This window comes from Pinus tabuliformis, chromosome J (assembly GCF_031772625.1).
Source record: "Pinus tabuliformis cultivar Carrire ecotype Pingquan chromosome J, CPIR1, whole genome shotgun sequence".
NCBI classification, from domain to species: domain Eukaryota; kingdom Viridiplantae; phylum Streptophyta; class Pinopsida; order Pinales; family Pinaceae; genus Pinus; species Pinus tabuliformis.
Genome location: NC_142295.1, coordinates 934,582,742 through 934,603,786, shown reverse-complemented (window position 1 = coordinate 934,603,786; position 21,045 = coordinate 934,582,742). Strand labels below are relative to the sequence as shown.

At 35.9% G+C, this 21,045-nt stretch overlaps 1 pseudogene across 1 annotated transcript in view; it reads left to right on the top strand.

The window, feature by feature from the left end:
• LOC149229841 (cycloartenol synthase-like) overlaps positions 1-21,045 on the top strand; it is a 377,687-nt pseudogene that overhangs the window by 117,067 nt on the left and 239,575 nt on the right. The window lies entirely within an intron of this gene.

Genomic DNA, 21,045 nt, shown 5'->3' with positions numbered 1-21,045 from the left:
GTTACATTCCTTTGATTTCGTGCTTCTCTAGTCATGATGGTTTTGTAAGCAACGCATTGAGTAGCTTTGTGCCCAAAATTATGACATGAAAAACATTGCCCATTAAAGAAGTTCCTGCGACTATCGAATCTATTAACCTAGTGATTGTAGTTTCTATTGATATTCATCTTTGGAGCAAATTGAGTATGATTTTCCTGAGGTTGGTTGTGGCTTCTATTCATCCTTGAAGTAAAATGAGTATGATTTACCTGGTGATCAGCTCTATGCCTTTGCTGACAATTGTCATACTATTCACTGGTCTTTGCTGCATCAAGATAGCTTTTGGTGCAAGTTGACGACTTCTGTGATTGAGATGATTCTTCAGTATATCCAAGACCTGTCTTTATCAGAGGAGAACGTTGAACTTTGATAATTTCATTTAAAGTTTCTGATCCTTTAGCAAATCGAAGATTGAGATATTTCGTTTTCTCAAGATCCTTTCTTAGACCCACAATTTCACATTCTGGTTTTTCATTGTGTTTTTCCTTTTCAGCAAGTTGGTATGTCAAGGTATCTATAATCATATTCTTTTCTTCCAAACAGATTTTGAGTTTAGATATTTCTTCATGAAGGTCTTCCTCTTCTAAAGCATCCAAAAAATTATCATCGTCATAAGCCATGAGAAGTCTATAATCATCATTATTAGATAAACCATCACTATCCTCTTCTAAACTATCCTAAAAATCATTGCTATCATAAGCCATGAGAAGTCTGTAATCTTGTCTAGTTTCATCTTCATCACTATTAGATAAACCATCGCTATCTTCATGAGTATAGTAACTCCTTTTATTCACAACTTATTTTCTATTCCCTTTTGCATATTCCTTTCCTTTTTCATATTTATCTTTATGAGGACATATGGCAACATAATGACCGACTTTGCCACAAGCAAAGCATTTGAAGGGTAGCTTACCTCTAAACCTTCCGGAACCCCGTTGAAGCTTCTTGACAAAGTTTACCTCGTCTTCTTCTTCTGAAATATGTCCTGATTCATTGTGTTCTTCCTTTCATTTTGTTGAAGCTTTAAATGTGGCTTCTCTCATATCTGATGGTCCTCCTTTTCTCATATCAAAGGCAGTTAAGATTCCATGAAGCTGTGTCATAGTGATATTCTACAGACCCTGTTTTTCTTCTATGGCAGACACTTTTGATTCAAATTTAGCAGACAAGGATCTCAAAACTTTCTCAACTAAGGTAACTTCCTTTATTTCTTCACCCAAATTCTTCATACAATTAACAACCTCATCTATATGTAAGAAGTAACTAGCTATACTTTCATCACTATGCATCTTAAGAGTTTCATACTGAATTCTGAGAGTTTGAAGCTTAGCACGTTTTACCTGAGAGTCTCCTTCATAGCTCAGAACGATTTTGTCCCATATTTCTTTGGCTGATTTGAGCTGCATGACTTTGAAAAACTCTGATTGTGACAGACTTCCCAATAAAGTATTGACAGCTTTGGCATTGGTTTCATATTGCTTTTTACCTGCTGCATCTGTAGGAATTGCTATTGGAAATGTATATCATCCTTCCATAATTTCCCAGACATCTGTTCCAAGTGATTGTAGATAGGATGTGGTTCTTATTTTCCAATAAACAAAGTTTCTCCCATCGAAGATTGGCGGTCTGATGGATTTCACGCTTTCTTGATTATTCATGTTGATGGATCTCCCTTCAAGCGATCAAGCTTCTTCTGAATGACCTGCTTTGATACCAATTGCTGGAAATAATACTGAGAGGGGGGTGAATCAGTATTATCAGATCAATAATTTTAATTCCCAAACATATTTATATATGCTACTTCAGTGAAGTGAACTAGCGTGTACACGTGACTATACTTAAAGAAACCAGCGTATATGCAGATAACTTGTGATTTAGACAATTTATCATGTGTTGAGCTTAAACCAGTATATCAAAGATTTATTAAACAGTGTAGTAAAAGAAAAATAAAGCATCACACATAAGCAACAAACATGAACACCAAGATTTAAGGTGGAAACCCAATGTGGGTAAAAACCACCTGTTGTTGTCATCTTTGTCTTCTTTTAATAATAAGAAAATCTGTTTACAATCTTGTACTGGTGCAGACTCATACCAGTACGCAAGCTTCTACCTGCAGAAGGTTACAACCTTCTCTCGTTCTCCAGCTTCTACTGGAAGGGAGCTACAACCCCATAACTCTTGTACTAGCCAATATGTTTACTAGTACATAGGTGCCAGCCTACAGAAAACTCCCACGTTTCATGAATTTTCAGACTGGATACTCCTGGATCACAACACCACAATTTGAAGGCCATGCTTCATCAAATTTTCACACTGGACCCATAAAAGCTTTTAAAATTGAACTGCATCAACCAATATTTAGTTTATCTGAACAATCAGATCACTGAAACCAGAACGTTGTACTGAACCCAGAACCCTGCATCATCATTTAGAACCAGTTGTAACCTCAAAAATCATGTATTAGAATGTATATGCTACTTGGATGCACCCAAACTGTGTGTATACGCTACTTCCGTTAATTGAACCTGCGTATACCTTCAAAACTACTGCAAACATAAACTTTTGAATCAAGTCTGTACCAACTATCGATAAACTGAATATCTACTATCAACTTTCAAAGCTTTACATAGGCAGGGACAGAGATCATTTCTTCTCACTTATACAATCAATCAATCAAATGCCATCCTCCTTATGTATTTAGTTTTTACATTTAGATCTAAGAAGACTTCATTGACAGATGGTGGGCTCTAGTATTGCAGCAATAATGCTGCAACTCCTGGGACTCCCTTCTTTACTTTTATCAACCCGGTAGTTCGTAACAAACTTGGAAGCGACGGTGCTGTATGCACAAGTACTAGCTCTTGCCGCAGCTGTCACTTGGTCAGCTGGCACAAGTCCGCTAGGGGCTTAAGCCAACTTCTATGAGCTCTTAGAAGAAGCTTTTTAACTGATGGATGGAAGCTAACTCAAAGGAAGCTGATCTACTTGCAGAAAGAAACTGAAAGCCAAAAAGTAACATAAACCCTAGCAAACCCTAATTCTACCAGCTAGTCCTACTGATGCAGAGGAGAGAATGCAAACTATTGAAAGAGATGCCATTACTTCTATGAAGGTAAAATGCACATTTCTAGGCTATCTCTATCTGAAGAACACATCTTTTTGTATTTTTGAATAAGTTATCAGAGTTATCATGCATGTGCTTTAAACTGGCTTTTTACTGTGCAGGGGTGGATCAAGGAAGAGAAATGCTTGGAAAAATTTGGGAAGGTTCAGGGAGGGCCTAAGGAGTCCCTAACACCCTTCCAGAGAGTTTCACAAAGTTTGGCTATCCAGCAACCTCATTTGTGAGCTTCTACAGGAAGTCTGCAGGGGTTCTACAGGATGTTTCAGGGATTTCTACAAGATGTTCAGAATTTTCTACAGGATGTTCTAAAATTGGATTTTGAAGGATGGGTGAGTGAGAGATGATGCATGAATAGATAGGGAGGTAGGGTAGGGGTCTGAAATGACCCAGTGCCTGATGGATGAAGTGATGAGAGGGTGTGGAAAGTTGACTTGACTTAAAGAAGGCTAAGGCAATGGAAGAGCAAGAAGGTAGGGTTACGTGGGCAGAAGAATAGTTGTGAGATGAGGAAGCTAACTAGGAGATGGAGCAGCTAGCCTGGACGAAGCTTAGGTGGATGAGAGAGAGATGGAGATGCCCTGCACGGTGTGCACTTAACCGAATCAACCAAGTCCTGCACACAATCAAAATCTTAGCTAATCTATCCTAACTGTCAACGAAGCAAATGAACAACAGCTTTATTTATAAAGAGAACCATGTACAGTACTTAATCAAAGAAACATATAAAAAGGTCTGAACGCATGACTAACTTCTACAAATGAAGACATTACACCAAAGATTGCATGGTCAAGCAAACTAGTGTTTTTGTTGGGCAGCATTGTTTCTGCAATTCCAGCCCCTGATCCAATAAGGGAGAGGTGAAACTAAGAGTGTGGACAACCCCTTTTTCTGGAGCTTTATCAATTATTATCCTATCAATCTATTCTACACATCTGAAGCAATTCTATTCCTCGACAGTGACCTATTTAACCAACACAACTAAATCTTGCTCAACAAAACCACATTTCAAATGCATAAAAGGAAAATCACAATGCATAAAGAAGAGATAACAATACAAATAAGGAGGCCCTAGGCTCTCAGGTTGGGCCCAACCCCGAGAGCTATGGCTCCTATAGAAAACTCAGAGCTGATATCAAATCTGACTGCTTCTCATTATCAAAAAATAATCATAAGTCAAGAGTTATGCCAACAATGGCTACAAGAGAACAAAATAGAGCTAGCAGCACTGTAGTGCAGAATATGCAAGAGTTTTCCAAAAGTCCTTTTCGAAGGCTGAGGCCTTAACATTTATACACCACGAGGCCCTAGCTAGCCTCCTAAATCTATGGGACTTGGCTGCCCAAACTGGGAGTGAACAGCTCCTTCCAAAAAATCTATTTGGCTGCCTTCTAGATCCAGTTTTGGTGGCCTTTGGAGCTCGGAGTTGGGGGTGAAGATCCCGATGGAGGCTATTTAATGCCATAGACAACCCCCCTACGAATCCTCAACCCAAGCTTGGCTGTCTCCTAGCCCATGTCTGCTCGGTTTTGCTCCAACATGTGTCAAAAAATCCTGAAATGAGCACGTGTTAGCCACCTAGGAAGAGTGACTACCCTTATTCGTACAAATGACATAAACATACTAAAAAATAATGCATAAGTTATGAAAAATGAAGGATTGAACAAGGATAATTAGGCCAAATGAGCCCAAAATGTTACCAAATTTGGGGCTCATCAACAGACAGCAGTAAAATAATAGAATTTGATCAGATAGTTCAGTCAGATCTGAAAAAGAATCTTTTCTTTTGTATACGCTACTTGAAAGAAATGAATCTGTGTCTATACGCTATTTGGCCGAGAAGAACCTGCATACAGATCTGCAAATATTGACTTAGAACTTTTCTGCAATTTTAGACTTCAGACTAACCCAGATCTTGATGGATAATGAGTAAAACAGGCGCAAAACATCAGATCTAGTTTCAACCAATATCAAATCATTCAAGAATAAGTTATTTCATGTCTCATGATCCTGATCCAACATTGAACTCAAATGTGCACATAAATATTTCAGGTCCAGTCCCAAACATAACCCTGCAACATAAAATATACCTCAGATAGAAGTATTCCTTAGAATCTTATTGCTTGCACCATTGGCCTAATGATCTTCTCCTCCTTATATACTCTTAGGCCTTTCTCAATACCTTGGATCAAAATACCTTGGACCAAAAAATTGGTTTTCCAATATGTACGCACTTTTCCTCTTGTGAAAGTGAGTGTATACTTTATACACTCCTTTTGTTCTGTTAACCCGCGTGTATATGCTTTTTGGACAAAGTGAACTAGCGTATACCTCTCTTTCTTCATTCTTTGGAGTCTAATATGTAATCCTTTGTTGTTGACCTGCTGCACTGTGAACTGTCATCTAAGTGAGTTGCCATCGAGGACAACACATGTATCATAATGCCAACACATGCCACTCATCTAAAGGAACACCCTCTTCACCTTCCACATACATTTCAAGAGATACTAAAGAGATATAAAAGTTAGTGGAAAAATGTGTGAGAGAAAGACACACCAATTAACTCCCTATTATTTGTGAATATCCTCATCAAGCTAAGCACAGATGCATGATTATATATAAGTTTTGTAATGATTCTATTTTATTCAACAATATCCTAAATAAAAACTTATTTTTTCCCATGTCCTCTAGAATAAAATGAAGGAAACATGCAACACAAGGAGTCCAAAACACAGTAGGATACCTCATCATATGCAACCTACTTGCAATGACAGAAGTATCAACATTGTTCATTATGACTTATGTTTCCTTAAAATCTAGCGGGCCTTGTGAGAGGTCTCACAAGGCAAGATCCAAACCATGAAGATGCAACAAATAGGTGGATTTCCACGGTCACCGCAGCAATCCTCGTCTTGTTGTTTAGTGGAATTTCACCACATAGGAGGCTTCCCAATCTTCACCTAAAGGATATTTTAAGTCAATTGGCTCAAGGTGATATATATGATAGGCTAATCAAGGTACTTCTTGAATAGACAAAGGTACAATTCTCTATGTATATGAACAATGTACCATAAACAAAACGTTGGAAAAGGTACTTAACACCTAGGATTTCAAGGTATAGTTAAACTAAGGAGTATCTAGGCATGAAAGCACAAAGAAAATGATTTCCTAATGATAAAATAAATAAATGGAGATGGAAAACCTTAAAATAAAGCCCCAAGTTGAATCCCTAATTAATATTGCGATTTAGATCAGGCATAAATTACCTAGGGTAGATGAATTCAGACCTTAAACGAAAAATTTCACCATGAAAAGAGATATATTTTGAGTTTAAAGGATCAATTAAGGTGATATGATGCCAAAAAATACTTAACTGCTTCATTTAAGAGGCCCTATTTTAATTTAGTCCTATGTCCTAGCCCTAATGATTTGTCTTAAAGTAGTTGCAAAAGGAATAGGAAGGAAAAGATAAAAAAAATTATGAGTTTTGACCACCACACAGATTCCTAGTGTTTTTTTTCTACTCGGGTGATGGAGTCTTTAGGGCTAAATTTAAGAGATATCAATTCTATTCATGGAGTCAGGGGGAAAAGCTTAGTTTTCATTTGCAAACCTAGCTATATTTTTATGAGGGGAGAAATTAACTAGAGAAAGTCTCTCTAGGAGGTCCTTTATGGCATTCAAGGAAAATAAAATTTAACATGTAGTGATCAAGAAATATTGTCAAATAAAGATATGCATTTAGACATGGAACAATAGAAAATCCTTATCTTATATTCATCACATGAAAAATCGTTAAAAATATACAACTACACACAAATTTTCCAATAAATTTACTTCTTTCAATCCCAAAAAGACATCTCCTATACACAAACTAGTCTCTAATAGAAATAGCTCCAAAAAGATCGCATCTCCATAAGTAGCGAATTTAAAAAAGGCTAAGTTGAGCTCTCTAAAGAATGTTTAAATCAAACATTGATGATTAACAATAAGAATGGAGTGATCCTCCTTTCATATGAGGCCTATAATGTCCATTAATCCAACTAAAATCCCCATAACAAGTTATATTTTGAGTAAACAAGAAGTAAATGGGTCACAAGCAAATCCAATAGCTCAATAAAATAAAAATGAACCAGTAATTTCCCACACATGTGAGCCAAAGTCCATCTCCAAGCATGATGTCATGCGCTTTTAGCGTTAATAAGGCCCCAAAAGTGTAAAATATGGACTAGATGCATCTCCAACCATCATGATCAACCATCAATTGAGGATGAAACATCTCCATGTGTCCAAAGTCCAAGTCTAGATAACCTGCATCATCTCCATGAGTGCCATCAGGATAGTGTGGTTTCATCTCACTCTAGTATTGGGGCTCCATGAGGTAGTACAAGCCCTCCCTAATCATCCCTGGGGATGGTCATCATCATTTGAATTTTTTATCAAGGCATTCCCGTAAAACACTGTCAAGTCTAGCTTAGGGGCATGCTAGGTTTGTTGGGTATATCATCAAGAATATCCGAAGCTAAGTAAAGTGAGCTTAGCATTTTGGCATCTAAGGGTGCTTTGGGTGTCAATCAACTATTAGGATCATCAGAGTGTCCAATGCTCTATTGTGTAAGGGAAAATTTGTATCTACAAGGTCATCCTTCTCCCCGAAAGTGTGGAACGTCTTTGGAATCATGTGGAGTATGCATGCAATGAGTGTTCCCTCAAGGCATTTGTTTCTCTATGTAGAACCACTTGACATAACCATCTAAAACTCAAGTGAAAGAAACCACTCGCTATACACAATGACCATATATGCATCATAATGGACCATACTTAATTTTTATGGGCATAGTTATTTTTCAAATTGGGATCACCTTCAACTATATAACTATACCAAGTCCTGCAAAGTGTTCCCTATCTTGTTAAAGGTGTCTAGGTAATCAAACCTATTATGTTGTTTCAGCCCATAAGGAGAGGTGACATTTCCAAGGTCAATACTTCAATTCATAGGTGTTAGTGACCATAAATGGAAATTTAGGAGGATTACTTCATGGCTAAATGCCATGTCCATGAGACCAACTAGTGCAGGTCCACATCTTGAGTGCATAGATGTGATGGAGGGAGAAATCATGGAGGCATGAGTTACCCCTTTCCTTAGCCTACTTTTTCCACCCCTCTGTTGTACCTTTTACTTCCTTTTGATAATGCTTGGATATGGAGCATTTCTTTGGTGTCCAAGCTTGATTTTTATGATATAGAATTTTTTTACCCCTTAAGGATGACTTGTTTTATTTCTCATCACGGTTGGGACATGCAAAGGTTCCTTAGGAATTGGTGATAGATAATGCGGGGGGGCATAGCTCATGCTAGGATTTTTCCTACACATTAACTATGTCACATCCATATTTTGCATTTTAACTCTTCTTTTTATTTATTTTGTGGTCGTCTTATGCTCTTATCTTTATTGTAGTTGCATGAACCTCTAGGTAAAAGTTTTATATCCCTAACTTAGGGATGTGGATGTATGGGTGCCAAATCCCAATGAACTAATGATAGTTAAGCTAAAGGATGGAAGTGATATCATGGGAAGGTGAAAAATGGTAAGTATGGAATGGTTATGAACATGCTACTTCAATCAGAGTTTCCCAAGCAGTGCCCCTCCTACAACCCTAAGGCCTTATAGGAGGTCCCATTGAACTAGGGCTAAATACTAACCCCCTTGGTGAGGTGAGAGAACAAGGTTACGATAAAGATCATTAAATTATCCATATTAGCCCTTTATCTATGTTAGAATGCCCAAAACATTAAGAAAAATAACTTGATTTCAAAAATTGTTAAAGTACTTGCCAAATGGAATCCCACCTTCATTTAAGAGGAATTTTGGATGTCGATAGGTGTATGACTTGTAAAAATGGTATAGGAATGTGGTGCATCATCATCACCGAGCAATATGTAGGGTTTCTAGCTGGTTTTTTGTCCAATATAGGAGAATTTTTTTCCCCTATGGGGTTATCCACTTTTGGTGGGTAGAAACTTAGATAACATTTTTTGGACCCACCTCTCAAATGAACTTGTCCAACAAATTACATAAGATTGTTGCATATTTTATATGTGTATATGCATCAAGAAAATTCATAAAAGTTGTCCCCTTGGTACAATTAAACAACAATTTAAGAAGGGTCCTTCCCTTCTTATCATTCCAACTATATGACATCATGATGGATCTTATGATTTATGATGATTCCCTAAGCTCCTTTAATCTGCTAGCTATGCAATAAGCCTTTTCGTTTTGATTGATAAGCCCTTTCAACTCATCATATGTAGGGGCCTTGTAGCATAGGCCAACAATAGTAACAAGTTCAAACATAGGCTAATAAAAATGGTTGTTCTTGGGAATGCTAAATAGAATGCCAGTGCATAGAAAACACTTACCAACAAGCTTATCAACTTCGTATTTATTAGTTTCCTTAATAATTAACTTTATTGCAGGTTGTGCACTAGTTGTGGTTCTAAGAACAAAAAATGATGAGGTTGTCAAGGATGTCATCTAAGAAATATTGTCACTTATACCTCTTTCCCCAAGATATTGAACACCCTTGCATTCAAAACTAATTATTCATAGCTTCCCTAGTTTCTTTCTTCAATTCCATATTATCAAGTTCTTGGCTGCAATATGAATAATTTTTGGGCTTTCATCTAGGAAAATATCCACTTTTTTACATGAAATTTGTGTAAGGTGGAATTTCAACAACGTGATTCTCCCCACTATTAACTTTCAACACAGATTGTAGTTCATCCTTTGTCTATTAAATCCCCCCTTAGGTTCATCATATTCCTACATATCCCCAAATTTCTAAAAAAATTCTCTTTCAATCTTCAAACTTCAAACTTCAAAGAAATGATTAAACCCGGGGAATAAATAAATTGGAAAAAAATAAAATCAGATTTGAAGAATCAAAACAAAAACTTTGCATTGGAAAGAAAAGCAATCTAGATAACTTACATTTTACTTAAATGGTAAATCTCCCATAATCCAATAAACACAACAAAAAGAAGATAAATTGATAGGCCTCCCTAATATCTACCCAAATCTAGAAAAAAACAACAAAAATAAAGGAAATTAAGAGTTTCTTTTACCTGCAAATCAACCCATAGTTTTGGGAAATGAATCCCCACTCCATGAAAAAACAAGGATGGCTAGAAAATCACTCTCCTCCTCATCCTTAACTCAAGGAAAACTTTTCTCCTCCCTATCTCTTCTCTACCCTTGTTTTGTTCTCAAAATGACCCAAAAAAATATTTTAAATGGCCTTTTTGTGGGGTTCAACACTTTTTGCTGTGGTACACGATGTTTTCTTGTTTTTTTCAAAAAATTATGATGTTATCCCCCAACAAAATTGCATGCATTTTTGTCGATGATAACATTGTCACAATATGGTTCAAATCTCAAAAGTACACAATGTTGGTGATAACATCATGCTTTTGAAAACATTGGATTTTAACCAACTGACTAGTAGCATTTGCAATAGCCACTTGAGCTAAACCATTGGGCCAAAAAAAATGTTGGAACTGTTATCCCACCCTCCACACATAAGTAAGAGTGATATTATTGGTACCTTGCCAACCCCAATACATGCACTTACAAGTAACAACCTTGAATGTTGAAGGGAATTCCCTCACTCTATTCCATTGTATTGAGCGTTAATGGAAATTGAACCTGTATGGGCATGGGGTTTCTACACCTACTTTACTACCAAACCATTATCTCATGTACATATATAGTCTCTACATATACATGATAACACAAAATATATAATATATTCAAGCCCCCAGTGCTTACATGGGACCAAAAGTTGGTGCAATACATTGCAAACATAACAACAACAAAGAAATTTTATAAACTGCAAACAATGCTCAATTGACTTAACACTATGTGTATTCCCTAATTCGTTGTCTTTAAAGGGGATCCAATGCTTGAAATGCATGCATTTAAACCATAGGGAACAACACAAGACATTGCAAACACAATATATATATATATATATATATATATATATATATATATATATATATATATATATATATATATATATATATATATATATATATATATATATATATATATATATATATATATATACATATACATATACATATACATATATATATATATATATATATATACACAACACAAAATTCTCAATCAACTTAATAGTATATTTAGGATTTTAATCACAAGCATAAGAATCTAGTTGTTCCAAAAATATACACTAGCAATTGCAAGAAAAATGAGAGAAGAGAGAATAAAATACCACTCTTTAGACTAAAAGACCAATTTGAATTCCTTATCTTACATTGCTTGTCTTGAGACAAATTCATAAGAGTCATATGAGAAAGGAACAATGCGCACAAGGCTAGGGTTCCTTGTGCATGCACAAAAAGAAAAAAGGCGACTCCCTCTTAGTTGTAGTTAACTAACACAAAAATGGAATTGGAACCAATAATAGAGTTGACTAAAGATATGATGAGCCATAAATAAGTGAAAATTGAAGAAAAATTCACACATGCAACATAATTCTCAATCAACTTAACAGTATATTTAGGATTTTAAGCACAAGCATAAGAATCTAGTTGTGCCAAAAATATACACTAGAAATTGCAATAAAATAATAGAAAAGAGAATAAAATATCACTCTTTAGACTAAAAGAACAATTTTAATTCCTTATCTTACATTGCTTGTCTTGAGTACAAATTCATAATAGCCAATTGAGAAAGGAACGATGCACAGAAGGCTAGGGTTCCTTGTGCATGTGCAAAAAGGAAAAAGGTGACTCCCTCTTAGTTTTAGTTAACTAACACAAAAATGGAGTTGGAATCAATAATAGAGTTGACTAAAGATAGTATGATCCATAAGTAAGTGAAAATTGAAGAAAAAATCGCACATGCAACTCCTAAATCCAAAAATACAAATAAACTCCAATAATAAGATTAAATCTCAGGAGATAAGGTTTCCAAGAATAAAATGATATGTGGATAAGGTTATCTTTAGAAAGAAGAAAGGAAGTGTGCACTTGTGTATGACGGGGATAAGGATAAGGAAGTTTGATCTAGGTGCCATGTCACAACCATGTCACTCCCTAGTCACTTCCCAATCACTACCACATATCATATTACATGGCAACACCTACTAAAAATAGACATACTATAAATGTAATTCCTCCTAAATAGTAGTAAATGTGCATGTATTCCAACACCTCCCCTGAACCACAACTAGGATGTGCACAATAAATGTGTGATAAGAATTTTCAATCATGTTAGGTATTCAGATAAAAATAATTATGAAAAACAACTATGAAAAAAGTGAGGTAAATAGGGAAAACCCGGTGGAAATAAAAATCCACCTAAAAATAGAATGTAATGCAAACAAAATCAACTACTTTGTAGTTGTGTCCTTCACCACTAAGAGATCCTACAAAGTCACAAAATTTCACTCATTGAAGGTATTGGTGAATATGTTTTAAACCTACTTTGAAGAAGAATAGTATTGTAAATTAATGACCCCATCATATATATATCCTCAAATGAAGTGCATGTGTACCTCTATATGCTTAGTTCTATTTTATTGTATTACATCATTGCAAAACTTAAATATACTCGAATTATCTCACCAAATAACATTCGTACAATGAAACTGAACACCCAACTCTGTGAGGAGGTGTTGCAACCATATGACTAGTATAGTAGCATTCATTGCACTTTTGGATGACAAAGAAATGGCTTATTTGTTTTTATGAGCTAACATATAGGACTACATCCAAGGTTGATTAAATAACCTAAGGTGGACTTGAAATCGGTGCTATCACAATCCCAATATGAACCTATGTAACCAACATATAAAGAATATCTTATTGCATAATGCATACCAAAGTGAGTAGCTTGCTTGACATAAGTATCCACTTATCTACCTTCTAATGTAGTTCATGTGGCTTTTGCATGTACCTAGAAACTGATCTAACTAGATATGATATGTCAGAATGAAAGTGATTAAGGTAGAGAAGACTCCTAACCAACTATTGATACCTACTAAAGTCAACCAAAGGTGTAGCACCACCATCTTCTAGCTTGACCCTAGATAGGAAGGATGATGCAACTAGCTTACAACCTCTCATCTGAAAACTTCTCAAGGAGATCTCTACCATACTTGTACTGAGTCATATCTATTCCCAAGTTAACTTGGATAAATTCAATACTAAGGAAATAATGTAACAATTCCATATCTATCATAGAAAACATGTCACACAAGGTAGACATAATTATAGAAAACGATGAGAATGAACTCCCTCTAATGAGTAATTCATATATTTATAGAACTATCAATAAGAGATAAATGATATGCGTCATCATATACACATTAAGATCTTATTTTCAAAGAAGGAAACCTTGAGATATAAGGTAAGAATCCATTTTTGCATGCCAAGTGAAATATGCTTGCTTAAGTCCATACAATGATTTCTTCAATATATATACTAATGATGCATCTTTAACATACCATTGTTCCTACTCCATAATTATTTCATCATCATCATCTCCATGATATTCACATCAATATGGTGTACCTCCCACTTTTTAGCTATTGTAATAGGTAGAGATAACCGAATGTAATCCATCTTGGCCACAGGTGAAAAGGTATCCTCATAATCAATTCCATGTACATGTGAGAAACCCTTAGCCATTAATCGAGGCTTGTAATTTTTAATAATTTCATCTGTAGCTCTTTTTTTTTTTTAAATCCATTTACAGGGAACAAGTTTCTTATTCAATGGAAGAGGAACCAACTCCCATGTTTTCTTCTCAATGAGGGAATTGTATTCTTCTTTCATCATTACCTCCCAATCAGGCTTTCCTACAGACTTTGCATAGGTCTAAGGATTCTATCCAAGCATCATATAACAATGAATAGGAAGTAGAGGCTCCATGGAAATAGTATCTTGCAAAAGGTCCACAAACTAGGATTTTATTCTTTGCAGATCAACAAGATCACCCCTAGATCACTAGCTTTCTGAAGAGTATGTTGTACCCATCATGGTATATGCTCTAGATATTTAATGTCATGCTACTGATCTTCTAGATCAATATCTAAAATTTTCTCTGAACAAGTATCCCTAAGATTGACAAGTTTAATGGAGGAGAAGATGTAGCAAGATTATTCTAAAGTACATGTAATGGACCTTCTTCAAACCCGACACTCCTATTAATTAATAAGATATATAGAGAAGAATATAGAAACCTATATCCACTCACTCCATTTAGATATACAACAAATATATACTACCTACTTTGATGTTACGTAGCCTTCCTTCTATCAAAATGGATGTGAGCCCATGCAAGAGAATTGAAAATCCTAAAGTGTGTGACATTAAAATTCTTACCACTTAAGGATTCATAAAGTGTCATTCCTTCAAATATTTATGAGTAACTCTATTCTAAATATATTTTGTATGGTTTCTAGCCTCATCCCACAACTTTGGATATAGTGATTATTACCACAAATTCTAGTAGACCTAGTGCAATGCCACACTAGGCAATATAGTTCTTATAAAAACAAAGAATTCGGTCACCATTATCACCTTAGTGACTCCTATTATTTAGTGGTTGGATGCTATCCACACAAGGAAGGATTCCCTAGAAAAACTTATAGATTAGATGACTAGGGTTCCAAGCCAAATGGATCTCTAAGGATCTTGTTGATAAATCACCTAGAAAGGTCTTCAATAGAGGATTCAAAAGGCATAAGAGTCTAACCATTATGGAATAAGGTATTGGAAAATCCTTGAAGGTTGAGATAAGAGTTACAGATGTTTAAGTACATTTTCCACCAACACCAATAAAATAAATAAAGTTGTTATAAGTTATGGTTTTTATGATATGCAAATTTACAACATGCAAAAGCATATAATAACAAGGAAATGGCCTATGAATGAAAGGATTAAAGGTTGTCAAGGAGGAAAGCAAGTATAGGTCAAATTTAAGGTTTTAATGCTTAAAAATGCATAGAACAATAACATAAACCAAAGATGTTTCCCTAAATTTGGGATGAAATTTCAATAAATGCCATATTTTTCTTTTCAAATATTAATAAATTCACTTTACACTTAAAGGACAATAACATATGGAAAAATAAATGTTATTAAATATAAATTTAACTATGGCACAATAGAAATCCCAATTAGAAAATTGCATGGAAAATGGAAGAAAAATGACAATAAGTTTACACCATTCAATCGAGAATCATTTCATCAATCCAAATTTAGTCTCTTACTACAAAAATATCCCTCCAAATATAATACGCTCCATCATTCATCCATAGTGACCAAGAGAAAAAGGATAAGAATGCCAGTGTGCACCCACTCAAGAGAGAAGATAAAAGTGTGTGTGATAGTGAATAAGTGAAAATGACTCCCATTTATTTATATGAGGGAAACCAAGCAATCGATTCATTTTTCACTAATTTACAATAGAAATCCCTAAAATTTCCTTGATTTCTTCAACTAGGGTGGAAGGATATAGGGTGCCAGACCTTATGACCTATGACAATCAACCCAAAGAATGGAAGTTGATATAAGGGAGAAGTGGAAGGTGGTAAGTAAGGATTACCTTGGGCACACTATATCAATAAGTTCCTCCTGTTAGTTCCCCTCCTAATAGTTGAAGAAAAGGGACTTGGGGGAGGTCACACTAGACTATAGGCAAAGGATAATCTCCCAGGTGAAGCATAGGAACAAGGGTACAATCAAAAGCGGTCAATCATCTAGCTTGGCATGTGATCAATATTAATATGCCCCAAACATTAAATGAAAGAACTTGAATAGAGAAATGGTTAGTTTACCTTTTGATATATGACCCACCTTCCTTTGAGAAGCGTGCAAGATGGGAGAATGCACTGATCAGAGCATAGGTGGAGAGTTTTAAAGTGAAGTTATATGTGGATCATCATAAGGATATTAGTTGGTTGGCTGACCAATGGGGAGACATATTTTCTCCTGGGGTTCACCCATTTTTGGTGGGTAACATCTAGCTCCAAATTAGGGACATGTGCTCACTCTAGAGTGCATGATCCATGTGCTCAAATGAGAAGTGTATGAGAATCCTAATAGTCTTTGGTACTTGTAGACCTATTACTTGTACAATAAAAGAAACTTGTTGATAGAAACTGAGCAGGATGCTAATCATCATCCTTGCTATATAGGAGAATAATATTGATAAAATGTTAGCTAAAATAAAATATAAATCTAAGCATGCAAGAAAAATCAACATGTAGACAAATAAATAAGGATGCAAGAAAATCAATGCAAGCACATAATTGTACTCTAATTATCTACTACTAAGTGCATTGGGTTCCATTGAAAGGGTGAGGTGTTTTCCATACATTGGTGATGGAAGAGGAACCCTATCAAGGTTGGATATATAGGATTAGTCAACCCATACCTCTCCATGGATCTTATATGGATAAGGGTCCTCATCAACAAGGACAAGATCACAGACATGGAAATATTTCCCTTTCCTCTTAATCCATTATTTCTTCTTGTTTTTTATTCTTTTCTTAATCTCTTTGGAGGAAGGTAAATGATTCATTTGATATAAATTTCCCCTGATTCCTTCATCAACCTTTGGTTTCCCAATAATACTAGGCTCAAAGAGTTTACATGCCACTTGTAGGTTCAAATGCTCAATAATTTCTTCCTTTCAGATGGACTCTCTAGGTGAAAAGGGGAAGGGAAATGGATCATTTGACATCCTTGAACTAGTAGGATTCTCATCCCCCAATCCTCTATACACATTAAATTCAAAGTTTCTTTGCTTCTTGGTGGCTTCAACATAATATGTAATGTGTGGTTCCTTAGACATGATAAATGGTTTTCCATTTGATGTGGGCATAGTAGAATAAGAAATGTCCAATTTTAGGTGCCCACCAATAGTGTCTGACCATTTTCTTGATAAGAGCATACCTCAAGCATCAAAAACATCAATAATAACTATGTCCATGAGTACAACTATATCAATGTCAAAAACTAGGGACAATTTAACATATTTAATCAAACCTTGGATAAGATTATTCTTTGAGTCAAATCCACACACATCCCTATAGGGTCTAGTGATTTGTAATTCCAATTGATTCATGAATCTTAAAAGGAATCACATTTGTAGAGGCTCTAGAGTCAAGCATACATTTGTGTAACACAAAATCATTGACCACTAATGACAACAGGAAAGATGCATGTCATCCATTCTTTCACTCACATACATTTTTACAATATTAGAAGAGGATATTTAGGTTCATTATCAAGGTTTAGAATCTTGCTTACTTGAATTATTTGGGGTTCAAGCTTAACCAACTCTAGGATAGGAATAGGCACATATACTTTAGTCAATACATTTCCCAAATCTATATTTAATGATATCTCATTGATTTTGTGGGGAGGTATAGGTTTGGGATTGTTCTTGTTAAATAGTAATGGTGCCCTAATCCCACTCTTTGGGCCATCACTTGTACTTGTTTCAGGGTTTCCTAGCTCATTACCTTTCCTGTATAATGAAACCCTTTGAATCTATCCCTAGCTTCAAGAGCATTAATTTGCTCAATATTCCTCGCATATCCTTTAGTCATTTCTTCATGTTATTGTTGATGGAGAGGGAAATTTTTATTTGGAAATATAGTAGAGGGATTGGAGTCATTTATTAAGTTTAAACCTTTTGGGCTATCCTCCTCTTCAACCTGATTATGAGGGAATTCTTCTTCGCTATGGAAATCATTATAAATCTAAAAAAAAGGAAAACCCTCTCATTTTATTATATTGGTAGGGGAAAGAGTATTAGGTACACTTTGTTGAGGAAATTTTTTACCACTGTGTGGGTTTTCATTGTTGCTTGAGATCCTATCATTGTTGTAGTAAGGCTTGGGAAGGTAATTTGGATGATAAATTCTTCCCTTATCTAATATGAGCAACCTATTCATCATGGCAAGCTATCCGTGCATAATCTCATCAGTCACTTTATCTGTTAGGCCCTAGAGTTGGGTGTGCCTTTAACTAAGGTGTGCGCCATGGGAGACATATGCATCACACAATTTGTGAAGAATATATCATAGAAAATATGATGAAAGTTGATGTTGGGCAAGGGCACACCAACACGAGGTGTTGAAAAATTGACACTTGAGGTTTTCATTGGGTGCATGTGGATGACTTAGTGGCACGATGGATTTGGATGACTAAGAACCTGATTTATCCAAGAAATGGGAAAAAGAACAAATACAATACCATGGTAGGTGACATGGGCACCCCTAAGCGTGGGCTAAGACACCCCTGAGATGAGTGGTTGAGTAGAGAAGTATGTTGGCTAGGGACACGTTAGACTTAATAATGGGTGACATGGTGGACTGACTGAACCAACCAACCAAGCATGAGAGCATGTTAGTTGAGATGATTAAAGTGGCATGACAAGGAAATTGGGTAGAAAAAATGGAGTAAGGGTAATGTGTGAGAGTGCTTACGCAGGACATTAGGGTCATCTAGGCCCAAGGCACATGACCTATAAAGGTAAGCTAACCTAAGCATAAGTGGACACAAATGCATGAGATAAGGGAACATACCACATATATAAGGAGAGTCACATGATGACAGGAGCATCAACCAAATAATAATCATCTCATTTCACCAACTGAAGTCACATACAAAGAAGGTGCAAAGGACACGTGAAGGAGTAAAAAGGGAGCCAAGAGGAGGAGCTCAAGGCCTATGATAATGTAGACTCGAGCAAGCCTTGTGACCAACCAAGACATTCCAACAAAGGTGGAAGAAACCCGATAGGGTGTTGTGGAGACTTAGTTGGGGTTCAACAGGTGGAAAAAAGGTTTGGTGTTTTGTGTATTGAATTGTTGGCTCTGTACCCTTGAAAGCCTCAATGGATTGTTGTAATTGACTTTCATTAATAAAGTAGAAAGCCAGAGGGTCATTTCTATGAATTTTTGCATGTGTATGATGATGTTGGTGGTGAATTAATGTCTTGCATATAATTCCTCTATTAATAGAATTTTAATTGAAGAAGATAAGATTGTAAGATTACTTGCACTATATCGAAGAGTTATGATATTCCATGAGGCAAAGGTGAAACACATCAATGTCACAAGCTCGATGGATCAGGGTATTCCCAAAAGGAACCTCATAATTATAGGAGTCCATGTGGTCATGATAGGTGGTATTAGATCCACAAAGAAGATACACTAGTGTATCTCTTCACCACATGGAGGTGGTATTAGAGCTACCATAAAAGGGACATCAATGTATCTATTTAGCACATGGAGGTGGTATCAAAGCTTATACTCATAATATTGATTCTAAATAAGGTGGTATTCAAAGAAGAAACAAGAGTCGAAGGAAGGTTGCATAGACAATTACCTTTATGTTTTAAGGTTATTAGAAAAGGGGCTTATGTAATAATTTTTCAAGTGGGAAAGGGGTTTTTCACTTTTGGTTCTTGGTATAGGCTGCAGTTGGGAGAAGTCGAAGTGAGTCTAACAAGGTCACGTATAGAAGAGCCAGGTCGCGATGATGAACACTAGGTCTAACCCAATGGACCAAGATGAGGTGGAACTATCTAAGAGAGTCTAAGATATTAAGAGAACCTTGGTACCTATGGTAGATGGTATGGAGAGACATGGAAAGGAGTTTGAATAACTCCAATCATACATCTAGAAAATTAAGGGAGCCCTAGAAGGTTGTTCCTATTCCATTAATTATGTAGTAATGAAATCCCAGGATCATGATGATCAAATGAAGGACTTGGAGAATCAAGTGAAGTCACCTATGGCACTCACAAGAGATTAGGATGACACTATAGTAGTATTGAAGTAGGTCATAGGGAAAAGATTAGGAGGTTAATAAATGAAGGTGATGTTGAAAGAACATGAGATTTATGATGGAACTAGAAGTGCAAGGGTGCTTAAAAAAAAAAATTGGGACATGGAACAAATGTAGGGTTGTTCTAAAGAGACAAAAATCAATGCATCGACCATGTATATCATAAGAACATAAAAATTTAGTGGAGAACCCAAGTTGAGGACTTAATATTTGGTTGCATCATGGATATGATAGTGACTTGGACATATTTAATTAAAAGAGGCTTTGTACACATAGTTTGGATCCAGGAATCAAGAATCAGTGGCAAGGGATCATTTGAGGGATCTAAAGTATACTATCAAGATCTAGACATATATAAGGAGTTATTATGTATCATGTTGGAGGTTATGGATATAAATGATAAGGATAAGATGTATGCCTTTATCAGAAATCTCCAACCATGGGAAAAAATGGAATTCATGAAGCAAGGATTCTAGACTCTTAAGCAACCATCACTATAGCAGAAAAACTCCTTAACTACTAGACATATGGGAAGGATAAGGAGGAAGTGCAGAGCGATAAGAGAAATAAGAGGGAGGACCAAGAGAAGAGAAATACTTCCAAGGAAGGAAAACCAATAGGTGCAACTGAAAAGAAAAATAACATATCATGTTGTATACGTGAAGAAGATCACTTGAAAAGGAATTTCCCTATTAAGAAAAAGGTGGCTAATTTGGAGCAAAAAGAGGTAGCTAAAATTAAGATGTTACATGTAATAGGAGAAATATCTTCCCAGAGGAAGAAGGAATAAGAAAAGGGTAAGGAAAGAGCCTGATTGGATTTTGTTCAGGTCGAACTAGGAGGCATCCATGTGACAACAATGGTCAATAGTGGAGCCACCTACAAATTTATGAAGCAATAAGTAGAAAGGAGTCTTGGTCTTAAAGTCAAGCCTAAGAGGCCTCCTTTAAAGCTCTCAACTCCATATATATGCAAGTGAT